This window comes from Protopterus annectens, chromosome 15.part0 (assembly GCF_019279795.1).
Source record: "Protopterus annectens isolate FY-2018-M chromosome 15.part0, PAN1.0, whole genome shotgun sequence".
In the NCBI taxonomy this organism is placed as follows: Eukaryota; Metazoa; Chordata; order Ceratodontiformes; family Protopteridae; genus Protopterus; species Protopterus annectens.
This window is the reverse complement of record NC_056749.1, coordinates 831,202,254-831,215,797: the sequence shown is the minus strand read 5'-3', so window position 1 is coordinate 831,215,797 and position 13,544 is coordinate 831,202,254.

Genomic DNA, 13,544 nt, shown 5'->3' with positions numbered 1-13,544 from the left:
TAGTTTTTAATGAGCAAGGTTGTTAAGAAGGTTCAGGAAGGTTTTATTAAAGTAATCAATGGCATTGTCAAGAGGCAAAGTTTTTAAAGGTGACCAATCTGTTACTTTTAGGCAGTCTATGAATATTTGAGGGTTGAAATTGGAGAGGGTCTGAAATTACACATAGTGGTGTAGCTTTTAAGGGGTAGAGGAGTGACAGTCAGAAAATGCAGGCAGATGGTCACTGAGTCAGGAAAGGTGCCAGTATCTGAGATAAGGTTAGGATGAGACACTAAGATCCAGTCAATGATGGTACCAGTGGTTCCACCTTTGTTTGGCCTGGTAGAAGAGTTTATTAATCGGGTGTCGTTGTAGAGGTTGATATTTAGGGAGGGAGATTCAGAGTTTATCATGGCCCAGTTTATGTTTACATCACCTAAAATAACCGTTTAATTTCTGATGTTAGTTGAAAACTGGGAGAGTATGTCTTCAAGTATAAGGATGTTGTTGCCTGGAGGAATATAGAGGGAAGCAATACATATGGATTTGTGTTTGTTGGATTTAAGGAGGGCAATACAGAGTTCAGAAATGGCAAATTTAGGAATGGGATTGGTGTAGGGAGTAACAGTGTAGGAAGAGGAGTAAAATATAGCTACTCCGCCACCTTTTTTGTTGGGTCTGTCAGAGCGTAGAATTTGGTAGCCTGGGGGGAGAATTTCATTATTTTTTATATTAGAATTAAGCCATGTGATGGTAACAATGTCAGGTTGGTTATGGGACAGCCAAGTGTGGAGGATGGGAAATTTAGTTCTAAGGCTTTGGGCATTGATTGTAATAAAACGAAAATTCTTGGGGGTGAGGGAATGTGGTAGATGTAGATGAGAGTTGGGTGTGGAATTGGTAGGGCCAGGGTTTAGGTAGATGTCCCCGGAGAGATAGAGTGAGAGCCTGTTTAGTATGAGTCTAATATAGTTTGTTAAAGAGGGCAAGAACAGATGATGATGAATGCTGTATTTGGATGTGTGTGGGGGTGAGGATGAAGAGGATGGGGTAGGATGGGAATTACTCTGAACGTAATTAGGAGGGTAGTGTTTGAAGAGTAGAGTTCATGGGCTATAGAAGAGAAAGATGGATAGGTAGTGTGTTTGAAATTTGATGTATAGTGTGAAGGTAAAGTATAGAAGTGTGATGCATATTGTGAAGGAAAAGTATAAGAGGGGGTAGGAAGGTAGGTAAGATAGGAAAGAATTGAAAGTAGAGTGGCGATTATTATTAGGTTAAAAGAGTGTATTAAAGTCTGAGACACAGTGTGAGTATTATTAGGTTAAAAGAGTGTATTGAAGTCTGAGACACAGTGTGAGTAGGTTTAGTTGAGATTGGGAGGGGTGATGGGAGGGATTGGGAAGTTGTGTAGGTGACTGGATGCTTTGGCAGAGTGGCAGGAGTTATGAATAGAATAAATGTAGAGGTAGTGGGGGCAGGTGGGAAATGGCAGGGTAGGGGAGTGGAGTGAGCCCGGTTGTTAGCAAGGGCGAACAGAGTGAGGCCACATGAAGAATGGCAGATAAGGAGCATTTAAACAAAAAACAATCAATCAGTAATGTGGCAATGGGAGGGCGAACAGAGCAGGCCACACCAAGAACAGCAGGTAAGGAGCATTTAAACAAAAAACAATCAATCAGTAATGTGGCAATTGGAGGGCGAATGGAGCAGGCCACACCAAGAATGGCAGGTAAGGAGCTTTTAAACAAAAAACAATCAATCAGTAATGTGGCAATGGGAAGGCGAATGGAGCAGGCCACACCAAGAATGGCAGGTAAGGAGTGTTTAAACAAAAAACAATCAATCAGTATTGTGGCAAAAGGAGGGTGAATGGAGCGGGTTCACACCAAGAATGGCAGGTGCTTTTAAACAAAAAAATCAATCAGTAATGTGACAATGGGACTGTTCTGTAGTATAGTTCTGTGAAAGGTAAAAGATGTGGACAAGTAAGCCAATTTTAGTTGTATCGATGGATGCGGCGCCTACAAGAGCAGAAGGAGGTAGTAGAAATAAGACAGTAAGGGGAACTAAGAGCTTGCTATGGAAGTACTAGTTTAAGGCTTTAACAATTGTCTAGGAGTATGTGACTTTGATACAGCTAAGGAGGTTATATATCAACTTTTAACAAGGAAGGGGTGTAACTAACAATATGGGGAGGGGGGAGTTAAAATAAGTTTACATGCAGCCTAATTTAAACACTATGGTAGGGGAAGAGAGAAAAAAAAAGGTAAGAATAACTTGAAAGTCATTGGGGGGGGGGTATAGTGCAGCTGTCAGTACCGATGCAGGGCTCAACCAAAAGGCACTACAAATACCTGTATGCTTAACAAAGCAATAGCGAGTGCTACTGAAAGGATTACAAGACAAAATTCAGTGGAGTGTAGTTGAAAATAGCCATTGTAAGCACCTGGAAAGAAGCAGAGAGGCTGAGGAGATGATCAACTAGTAGTCCAAATGTTTTCTGAAGTTTATAATTATTTGGTGTGTCCATGCTCTCAAGTATGGGGAGGGGAACAAACTGGACCCACTATGTAGTCGCGATGTATAGACACTAAAGGAAAATAGATAAGGAAGAAATTGTAGTAAAGGAATTAAGACAACCTCAGTGAAACAAACCTAATATCAATGTCTTTCAGGTTGTATAGCAAACACTAGGCAGCAGAATTACTTAGCAATAACATTCTAATAGTTCAGTTATACCTCAGCTACAATCAGTAGACAGATTGCAGATAAACACAGAAAACTAATAATTCCAGTTTGTGCAAAAACAGCAAAAATATATAAATTGACTACAGAATAAAAATAGAAACACTAACTGTAAACCACATGCAGCCAAGGAACTTGGGTCATACACATATAGCCCTGGTCTTAACAGGAACAGAAATCAAAAGCAATATAAGAATGGAAAGCACGGGTTCAGTTTAAAAACCCACATGCAGCCCCTGACACACTGTTAGACCTCACAGGTCAAACTAAATGCCAGCAGAACATTAACAATATATATGACAAGGATAATATTCACTTAGGTAAGAAACAATAGCATGCAATACACAGTAAGTAAACAGTTCCAGCCACAAAATGCCAGCAGATAATTAACAATATCTATGTCAAGGATAGTATGCAGTTAAGTAAAGCAGTAGTAGTAGTATGTGAAACAGTTACATGCAGTACACAGAAAATAAACACAGTTCCAGCCATTATCAACATAAGATGATAGTTTGATAAATTTTTACACTGACAAATATAGCAGTAAAAATGTCTAAAATAAAGGTTTACAATGACAAATAATAAAAAAAAAAAAAACAATTAAAAGAAAGCAAAATTTGAGTGCTTACATGGGAGCTCACAACACCAGGGACTGCAGCTGCTTAGAGAAATTTAAAGATGGCTCCCAGGGTTTAAAAAAACTCTTACAGGTTAGAGGGGGAGGGTCAATAACAGTCAGGCCAGCGTGAGGGGGTGGCCAAATAATACAGTGCAATCAGACCTAGACCAGGGAATGCATGCAAAGCAATAATAAAAAAAAAAGTCTACAAAAGCAATCAGAGATCTGAGAATAGGAGAAAAGGCAAGTAAAATATGAGTGAATCATACAGTCAAAAGGAACAGGTAGAAATTAGGAGAAATACAAAAGTCAAAAGAAGCAGGCAGAAATCAGGAGAATTTAGACAAGGGAGATACTGTACTAGATAGACATTTAACGAGGAAGGGGTGTAACTAACAAAATGGGGAGGGGGGTTAAAATAAGTTTACATGCAGCCTAATTTAAACACTATGGGAAGGGAGGAGAGAAAAAAGGTAAGAATAACTTGGAAGTCATGGGAGGGATACAGTGCAGCTGCCAGTACCGATGCAGAGCTCAACCAATGGCACTACAAATACCCGTATGCTTAACAAAGCAATAGCGAGTGCTATGGAAAGGATTACAAGACAAAATGCAGTGGAGTGTAGTTGAAAATAGCCATTGTAAGCACCTGGATAGAAGCAGAGAGGCTGTGGAGGTGTTCAACTAGTAGTCCAAAAGTTTTCTAAAGTTTATTATTTTTTGGAGTGTCCGTGCTCTCAAGTATGGGAGTGGAACAAATAGGAGCCAGTATGTAGTCACGATGTACAGACACTGGCTAGAAGCAGAGAGGCTGTGGAGGTGACCAGCTAGTAGTCCAAAAGTTTTCTGAAGTTCATAATTTTTTGCAGTATCCATGCTCTCAAGTATGGGGAGGGGAACAAACCAGATCCACTATGTAGTTACAATGTACAGACTATGGGAGCGCACAACACCAGGGACTGCAGCTGCTTAGAGAAATTTAAAAATTTAGCAGTTTAAGATTGAAAGAGTGATGGAATTATTTTCCATTTTCCATGTGTTGTAATAAGACTTAACAAAGTTTTAAGTGTGTACTGTGACATATCTGTGCCAGATCCTGGCTTAGCCTCTAGTGAGGGGGTAATGTGGGAACCCTGTAGCAATGATCCTGATGGTGAGCCACAGCTGCTGATAGGTAATGATGTTCCCTTGGACAGGGTGGCTGCAAGGACAGAGGTGAGTGGTAGTACCCAGGCTGACAGTGAGGCACCACTGTCAGAAGATACCAGACGTCTTGTGGATGAGAAGCTGGGAAGGATCACAAAGGTAAAGTTGAGGCAGGCTCAGTTCTTGGATCCTACATTACAAGGCTTGAGGGAGGTAGCTAAGGAGGCACCTGATTTTCAAGGAAGAGGGGAGTCTGTATACTGGAAAAAGGGATATTGTATAGATAGTGGACCCCTGAGGGGGGCTAGAGTGTGAGGTAATACAACAGTTGGTAGTGCCCAGAGCCTAATACCTGGCACTTTTAGCCATAGTCCATGACATTATTTTTGCAGGTCATATGGGCAAATTCAACAAGGACCATGTTGAGGCGTTATAATGGTTCAGTTACATTTATGTATTGACACATCTAATCATTAGGAGAAAATGCTACAAAGGCCATCAGAACTCTGGGTACATGCAAAAAAAAAAAAAAAAAACTTCAGATAATAATTCACATACTTAATATGTCCATCTATGCACATTTGTTATAAATCAAAAGTCCTTGTCCCAAGCATTACAACAAATATTTCTTAACATTTTTTAAATAAGATACCATGCTCACAGCTTGGAGTAAGAAATGTGAACATTTTATGTTAAAATAAAATAGAAAACTGTTAACATTTCTTTAAGTCAAGACTAAAGAATGTTTTCATACTAGTTAAAATGACACAACTCCAGTAATTATACATGGCAGGTAGGAGATAGAAAATATGCAAGAAAACTTTCTTTTCTGCATCTTTCAAGAGGTATTTATGGGCATTAAATTCTATAAATGCCACTACTTCTTGTGTATGACTCAAAACATGTGACCAGTAAGTTCAATAGTTGTGAAAGTACAGTTGTGTAAGACCTTACCATAAGAGTAGATATCCTGCTTCTCACTGTTGTAGTATTTGTTACTCTTGGGATATCCTGCTAAAGATAGCTTAATATTTGGCCAGCATACCAAAGCCTTTACACCTTCAGAAGTATGCCCTATGTGCAAGGTATAAGGTACATATGTGACATATAGATGCCTAATCCTCAGAACTGAAGTGGCCCAGAAGAACCAGAGCAACTTCCAGACAAAGGAAGAAAAGCTGGAGAAAAGGATGTAAGAAAGACTCTTGGTCAGAAGGAGGGCAACAGAATGTACCAGAGAGTAGGAGGGGCAGAGCACTGCAACAGTGAAAATAGGACATCTACTGTTATGGTAAAATATTGCACAACTGTACAGTGTACTTCATTGTCACTGTTGCAGTATTCCTTACTCTTGGGAGAGTACAAAAGCTACTGCAAAGTATGGGACGGAGGCAGAGAAGAACCCTCCAAAAATCCATGAAGGATGGCCCTGGCAAAACATGCCCTGGTCCTGGAAATGACATCTGACTTGTAATATTTCTGTAGAAACAAACTACAGTCCCCCCCCCCCCCCCATGGAAAGCGAGACATTGTAATAGTCTGAGGCAAAAGCACCACCATGAAAAGGCTTAAATTAAAATAACAAAAGGAAACAAAAAAGGAAACAAAAAGATGCTCAGATTTCCTGCTATGTTTTGTCCAAGTAATATCTGAGCTGTCTATGTAAACCTAAGATGTGAAGAGCCCTCTCACTTGCTTTCTGTGGAGAAGGGAAACAAAGAAGGAAGATGAATTAACTGATTCAAGAACACATCATTAATCACTCTGGGCATAAAGGACTGGTATGAAGAGACACCCTGGTCCTGTGAAAAAACTTGACAAATACTTGAACTTCAGAGACTCTCTTGGCAGAAGTAAGAGCTACCAAGCATACAGTCTTACAAGTACAATGCATTAGGGAAGAAGAAAAGGTAGACAAAAAGGAGACTGAGTCAATTTCTCAAGAACAAAATTATGGCCCCCAAGAAGGAGGGATAGGCTTTCTTGGAGTCTAAATATAAAGGACACCTTTCAAAAATTGCTTGACTTCAAAACTAAAAGCCAAAGGTGGGGCTTCAGAGGCAGACAGTGGAAATGGCTGACAAATGAACTTTAACAGATGAATATGTAAAAGCAGAAATCAGCAACTCAGACAAATAAGAAAGGACCATAGGAACATCCACTGGAAAGGGGTCCAAGTCATACCTAAGACACCAAATAGAAAATCTCTTCCATTAAGTAATATATGATTTTCTTCCAGGGGGTTTTGAGGCCTCCTGCAAAACCCAAAGCACCTCCTCAAAAAAATGGTGCATACAGGGAATCAAAGACCTATCACTCAAAGTGGCAATTGAAGGATGGTCAAGTGAAGATGAATGAGAAATCTCTTGTCTTACATGAGAAGATCTACCCTGTGAGGTAACTTGCAATGACTGACAAGGACAGATGAAATAGAAGGGGGAAGCATTGATGTCAGGGCCTAAAGGGAATCACCAGCAAGATGTTTGGTGTGTCCCACATGATCCTGGGTAGGACACAGAATAACAGAGGGATAGTTATACAGAAACATCCCACTGCAAGAAAAAGACAGTGTCCACATTCCCAGCCAGAAGACTTGGCATGCTTGAACAGAACCGGGGAACTTGTCTGTTCAGATGGGAGGCAAAAAGATCTACTTGAGGAGTTACCCCACTGATGTACAATGTCCATAAAAACCTCTTTGTGAAGCATCTATTCTTGAGGATATGTCCTGGACCTGCTCAAGGAGTCTGCCACCAGATTGTGCTCTGTAGGAATGTTGACCACCTGAAGAACCAAGTGATGGTAGAATGCAAATTTCAAGGTTGAAGAGTAAGCCTACAAAGAAGGTAATATTTTGTGCATCCTTGCTTGTTGATGTACCACATGACTGTGGTATTGTCTGGAAAAATCTTTAGAGGATCTGAAACCCAAAGGCAGTGAAATGCCTGGAGAGTTAGAAGTAGAACCCTCATCTCTCTAAAGTTAATATGGTCTGCCAGTTGCTGATGGGACCAAAGACCCTGGACTTTTAGGTTGTTGGAGGAGCCCCCCAACAGTGACTGGAAGCATTTGTGTATGTCTCCTAACTAAGAAGGGAAACCTGAAACGGTAGATCTGAACTCTGTGAAATCTGGTTAATCCACCAGTGGAGCTTGAGCTTGAGACAAAGCAAGAAAGGAATCGGATACTCCAGAAGGAGGCAATGCTGAAACCAAACAGACTTGATTCCCACTGAAATTTTCTTATGTGGAGTTTGGCAAAGGGAAACATGGAAATAGTGGATGCCATATACCCCAGAGCTCAAAGAAATTCCCTTACAGGGAGTACTGGAAAAGAAGAAGAGACTAGAAATAAGTAGTCAAAGAGAGAAACTTAAAAGATGGGAGACAAGCCAGCATTGAAAAGGTCTGAATCCTGCAACCCAAAAACACTTGCTCCTGAGAGGATGTTAACACAGAGTTTAAGATCGATGGTGAACCCCACACTGTGCAGAAGCATAGTGAAGTGTAGATTCTGAAGCAGGAGCTGCTTAGAGAGAGCCTGAATTAAAAGTTTGTCCAAATAAGGGAATATTTCAATTCCCTGAAGTCTACAGAAGGCTACCATAAGAGGGACTGCAAAAGGGCAGGGTGGGTCCATATGCAAGAGTTCATAGTATCTTTTTTAACTCATTCACTCCAATGGAGCTCGGGAAGTTTGTACTGTAACTTCCAATGGGCGGAGACTAAGCTTTTTGATAGAGTCAAATGATGTCTTCACATTTCAAGTACATTTTCATATCTCTGGAACCATAGGGGTTATGAAAGAAGTATAAATGGCAAACTCTTCAGCACAAATTACTTTTTATAGTGGTATTATTCTTTAGGTTCTAGGTCTTAAACTGAATTTTATAAGTCACAGTTGTGACAACCCTAGTAATCAAGGAGCCTCAATCCTCAGCACTAGCACCAGTGAGGGATGTACACATTGGGAGGATAACAAGTACACTCACAGTAAAGCACAATTTTCCTTATGAGCACACAGAGATCACAGTCAGTCTGGGGCTTGTTTCTGCCTCTTTCTCCAGATTCCCAATGAGAGTCCCCACTGGCACAGCTATAAGGTTAAGATCTCAGCTGAGTGGCCAAGCTAAGACCTCCAGCAAACTCTCGGTCCAACCAGTGCTCAGTGTCCCTGTCCAAGTAGCTGATACACACACACACACACACACACACACACACACACACACACACACACACACACACACACACACACACACACACACACACACACTTTGACATTTGATTGATATACAACACACACACACACACACACACACACACACACACACACAAACACTCACACTTGGGAAAGGCTGGCACAGGTTTACTAACTATGCCCCCTTCTGCCAAGACTATAAGGTAGTACCAGCTGCCACCAGCCACCCTTACTTATCAGCTACTATAAGATCCTTACCAAAGGGTGTCCAATCCTACTGTGTAATGTTACTAATATCCAAATGGTAAGTGTGAACAAGACTTTCAAGACTATTGGAGTGGCCTATAGTGTCACCAAATACATATGCAAGTACTGTAAGAGCTTAAATATCTCTAAACAAACCAGCCACACTTAAAAGGTTTAAATATATTTAATAATAAATAATAAAAGGACAAGACAATCTCCCAGATTTAATAAACTCTATGTAGAAACAGTGTTATTCCTACATGAAGTGAACAGTGTCCATATCTGCATCTCCCCTTCAGCAGTGCACCTTACATATTAATGAAGGCATGCTACTGAGGAGGAGCTCTGTGCATGGTTACTAAATCAGTGCTAGGGGGTGTGTTACAGAACTTGCAGATGTGTAACATGCCCCCTGCACTGTCAAAGTGCCATATGGCATTAAATGATTCAAATAAAGTGTTTTCTGAAACTTTTATCATAAGTAAATGTATGTATGTCACAGGGAGGGGTTGTAATAGTGTCCACAACACACCCCCTGCACTTTCAAAGTGGTGTATGGCACTAAAATGCATAATATTTGTGTGTTCTTGGCCAGTATGAAAATGTAGCTGTAGGGGGTGTGTTACAGTGACCGTAACACACCCGCTGTACTGTCAGAGTGCCATACAGCATGGTAATTAAATCTTATTTTCCCTATTATATGTATTTTTACATTTATTTAAAGCTTAGCTGAGTAAGTTTGCACAGCACCTCACTAATGCCACTGGAATCCCCCACACTGGTGACTAGGTATGTCATCATTATGATGACCTGAAGTGGAGAAAGCGGAATCTTGCCCCAATGGTCCCAAGATGCTCAGGATGGGAATGCCCCAGAAGTTTGTAAGTATAGAAGCCAGTGCTTTACTAAAGTCTAGAATGAATATCTGATAGACAGGTATGAATAATGGTGTGTTTTCCCTCACAGCTGCAGAGGAGAGGACTGCCAATGTACAGGCCCATGCGGGACAAATGGTGAGGATGTGCCGACAGTGTGGTGAGTTGGCTGCTATTTTAAGGTACTGACTTGGAAGGTCATCAGCTGAAGTAGAGCATGGTTTAAATTTGTTTAAGAGTAGTTTTATATAGGATGTGGGGACAGGTTTGAAGGTGAAAGTGGATGTGGTGATATGTGGCTGCTGGGCAAAGTTAGAATTAGATGCTGGAGAATCTTTGGTTAGAGATGCTATACTATCTATGAAATAAGAGTTGAATTGTATTGCAGTTTCGAGTGATGAGTTGAATTAATGTCCAAGATGCAAGATTTCTTTAATGGCCATCCAGAATTTTGTAGGGCTGTGTTTACTATTATTCCAAAAGTTATTATAGTCGTTCCCTGTTAGATGAACGGACACTTAAAATGTTGAGTACGACATGCTCAACAGCTTTTAAGTGAACGTTCATCTAAGCAAAACTCGAGAATGTTGAAATAAGGAGTTTTGAAAAGTTACAGCTGGGCCAGCCATGAGGAAGCCAATGGCTGACTTCAGAACGTTTACCCTGTCTCGCCATTCTTACAGTCCTCTACTGTGGTGCAGTCTCAATGTTTAACCTGTGCAATGTTATGATGGTCCTCCACTGTGGTGCGATCCCGGAGTTGGTATATTTAAGTAGGGGGAGTGTGAGGGGCACAGCCCCCCCACATTGGGAGGTGTGGGGGCAAAGCCCCCCACTTTATTTTGTCGATTTGTTTTTTTTTGGGGTTTTTTTTGGGGGGGGTTGTAATGTTGTACAGTACATTGTAGCCATCAGCTGTTGGCTTCCTGATGGCTGGCCAACTACAACTTTTTGAAACTCCTTGTTTCGGTATTCTGGGGTTTTCCTTAGATGAACGTTCACTTAAAAGCTGTCGAGCATGTCATACTCAACATTTTAAGCATTCGTTCATCTAATATAGACCCATTATAGTATAGATTTTCGTCTTCATTAATTTGCTTTTAGTATAACTGCAAAGCATTGTGAAGTTTTCAAGATAACGTGGTATTTTATATTTTATATTTTTGCCATTCTTTCCTTGTTTTTTATCCATACTGCATTAACATTCTTCTCTGTTTGGATATCCAATTTGCATTATTTGTTTTTAGTCTCTTTCTTATACTAGGTGCATAGCTATTCAGGACATTTAGGAAAGTTGTTTAGAATTCATTTACAGCATCATCTATGGGGAAGATTTTTAGGATGTTCCAGTTAGTAAATGATAGGGTAGTAATTGATTCTGGGTTAAATTTGGAAAGATTGCATGTTGTTTTATAAACATGCTGTTAAGGTGGATGTGTGAGATATCTGGTTGCAGAATGGGAGATGATCACTGAGACAGTCAGCCACTGTACCAGAGGTGGTGTATTTGCTAGGGTCTGATACTAGGATTCAGTCTAATAGGGAATTTGATGTCTTGCTATAATGTGTGGGTCCATTAATTGGCAGTGTGAAACCAAAAAAGTTCACTCTAGATGTAGGGGAGTTAAATGTTCTAGCCAAACAACTGACATTGACATCACTTAACAGTATTTTTTCTTGTGGAGATATTCAGTATATAGGATATCTTCCAGTATTGCTATATTGTCCCCAGGAGGGATGTAAAGAACAGTAATACATATTTGTTTAATTTCAAGAAAGTTATAAGAAGTTCTGCTGATTTGAATTTCAATGTTATTTTGTTGTAAGGGGAAATACGGTAGTTACTGGAAAATATTAAAGCAATACCACCACCTTTCCTCTTTATACTATCATTATGGATGATACTGTAGCCAGGAGGTGTAATTCCTGAGTCATTTATGGTGGATTTAAACCAAGTTTCAGTTACAGTGAGAATATCAGGCTTATGTTGCGTAATCCAGGTATGTAGTTCAGTGATTTGTAGGATGCATTCTATGTATCCATTCTACATTACAGCAGTATATGTGGGTGATTGGACTTACAGATTTTTCTGCTGTACATTATAATTTTAAACCATATCAGTATTTGTAAGGCTAAATACAATGAAAAATGTGCATCAGATAAGTATAATGTCTCCGCCGCTGCTGGAACTAGGGTCCTAAATCTTCACCAACAGATAAATAAAACATAGTGGAGAGACAGGTTTATAACGCAGTGCCTCAGTAACCTCTGAAATAATCTTCCCTACATCTTAAGCAGTGCAGCTCACTATCTTACCTTAAATATAACCTGGACGGCGGGAAGGGTTTTCACAAATTTACTCCAGAATTGACTGTTATGGCCTCCTGGGAAAAGGAGATGCAACTTGAGAGATGGAGGGTGCTGATGTGACCGAGATGGTCATTAAGACTCAATAGGCCAGGAATATCTATGGATCTATGCTTATTTATCTATCTGTCTATGTGTAATGTTTGTTATTTTTGATATACGTTGCTTCTCAGTACATTCTGACACTTTGTTGTTATCGCCATTGTGGAAGAATTTTACAGGGCTGCGACTTACACAATTTTCCTGGGGTGTACCTTAGTCTATACTATGACCTTTTGGCTAAACATCTTTAACTGAGCAATTTGCACAAAACAGAAGTGCTAATAAAATATATGGATGCATCAAATTCCAACCAGGTAAGCATAGTCTGCTCTTCAGTCATTTATGTCTTATCATCCGCTAGGAAGATGACATCAACATACAGCAAAGCCAGCCACAGACCTTTGCAGTTAAGAGATCACTCTGTTCCTAAGCTCACTGTAACCTCTTCAAATAGAAGTGCAAAATATCAAGTTGATCTGATGAAACCTATGTTTTGTAGGTGAAAGCGCTTAACAACTTGTTATATTGGACAGTAAACAGTGGTTTTTATTCAATATTGGATCCTGTCACAGTTTTTCTTCTTGGAATCTTTTTGTGGTTTCAGCCGTTTGGAAAATATCAAGTTTACTGAGCCAGAAATAATGTGAAATAGAGGTGGACATAGCTGATGCTTCTAGAAAAATAATGCTAAACCATATCAGTATTTTATTAAAACTAAATGCCATGAAAAATGTAGGGCAGATAATCTGTAAATCCCTTTGCTGCAATTATAAATGAAAAAAAAAGCTAGCAATCAGATTGCAAGGTTTACAGCTCAGCATTTATTTATTTGCTTATTAATCTGTACAGACTTTGAAATGTGTAAGGTAGATGATTTATTAGACTGGCTTAATTAATTATCTCATTGCAGAAGCAGGCAAACATCTTTTGTCCTTTAGAGTACATAGTGTATTTTGTGACAATGGCACCTTGACAAAGATGCATCCATCAATCCAATCATGCTGGGAGCTAACATTACAACTAGGAATAATGTCACAGCTCCTGCATTATTTCATAAGTACGAGTCAGCACTTTATATTCAGATGATGAAAGTGGATGATTTAAGTCAAGCCTGTAAATGTATTAATACGATGCACCTTATCTCCACTGGGTGACATTGTTATACCAGGCCCTGATTAGCTTTCTCACGCTAAGCCCATGTTGTTGCTAATGTCTTGCAGGGGAGTGCAAGCATATCATTTCTCGATTATTTAATGCAGTCATGTTTCAACAGTTGTTTATTATTTTTCAGCTATGGTAGCACAAGGGAAGAACTAATTTTCTGA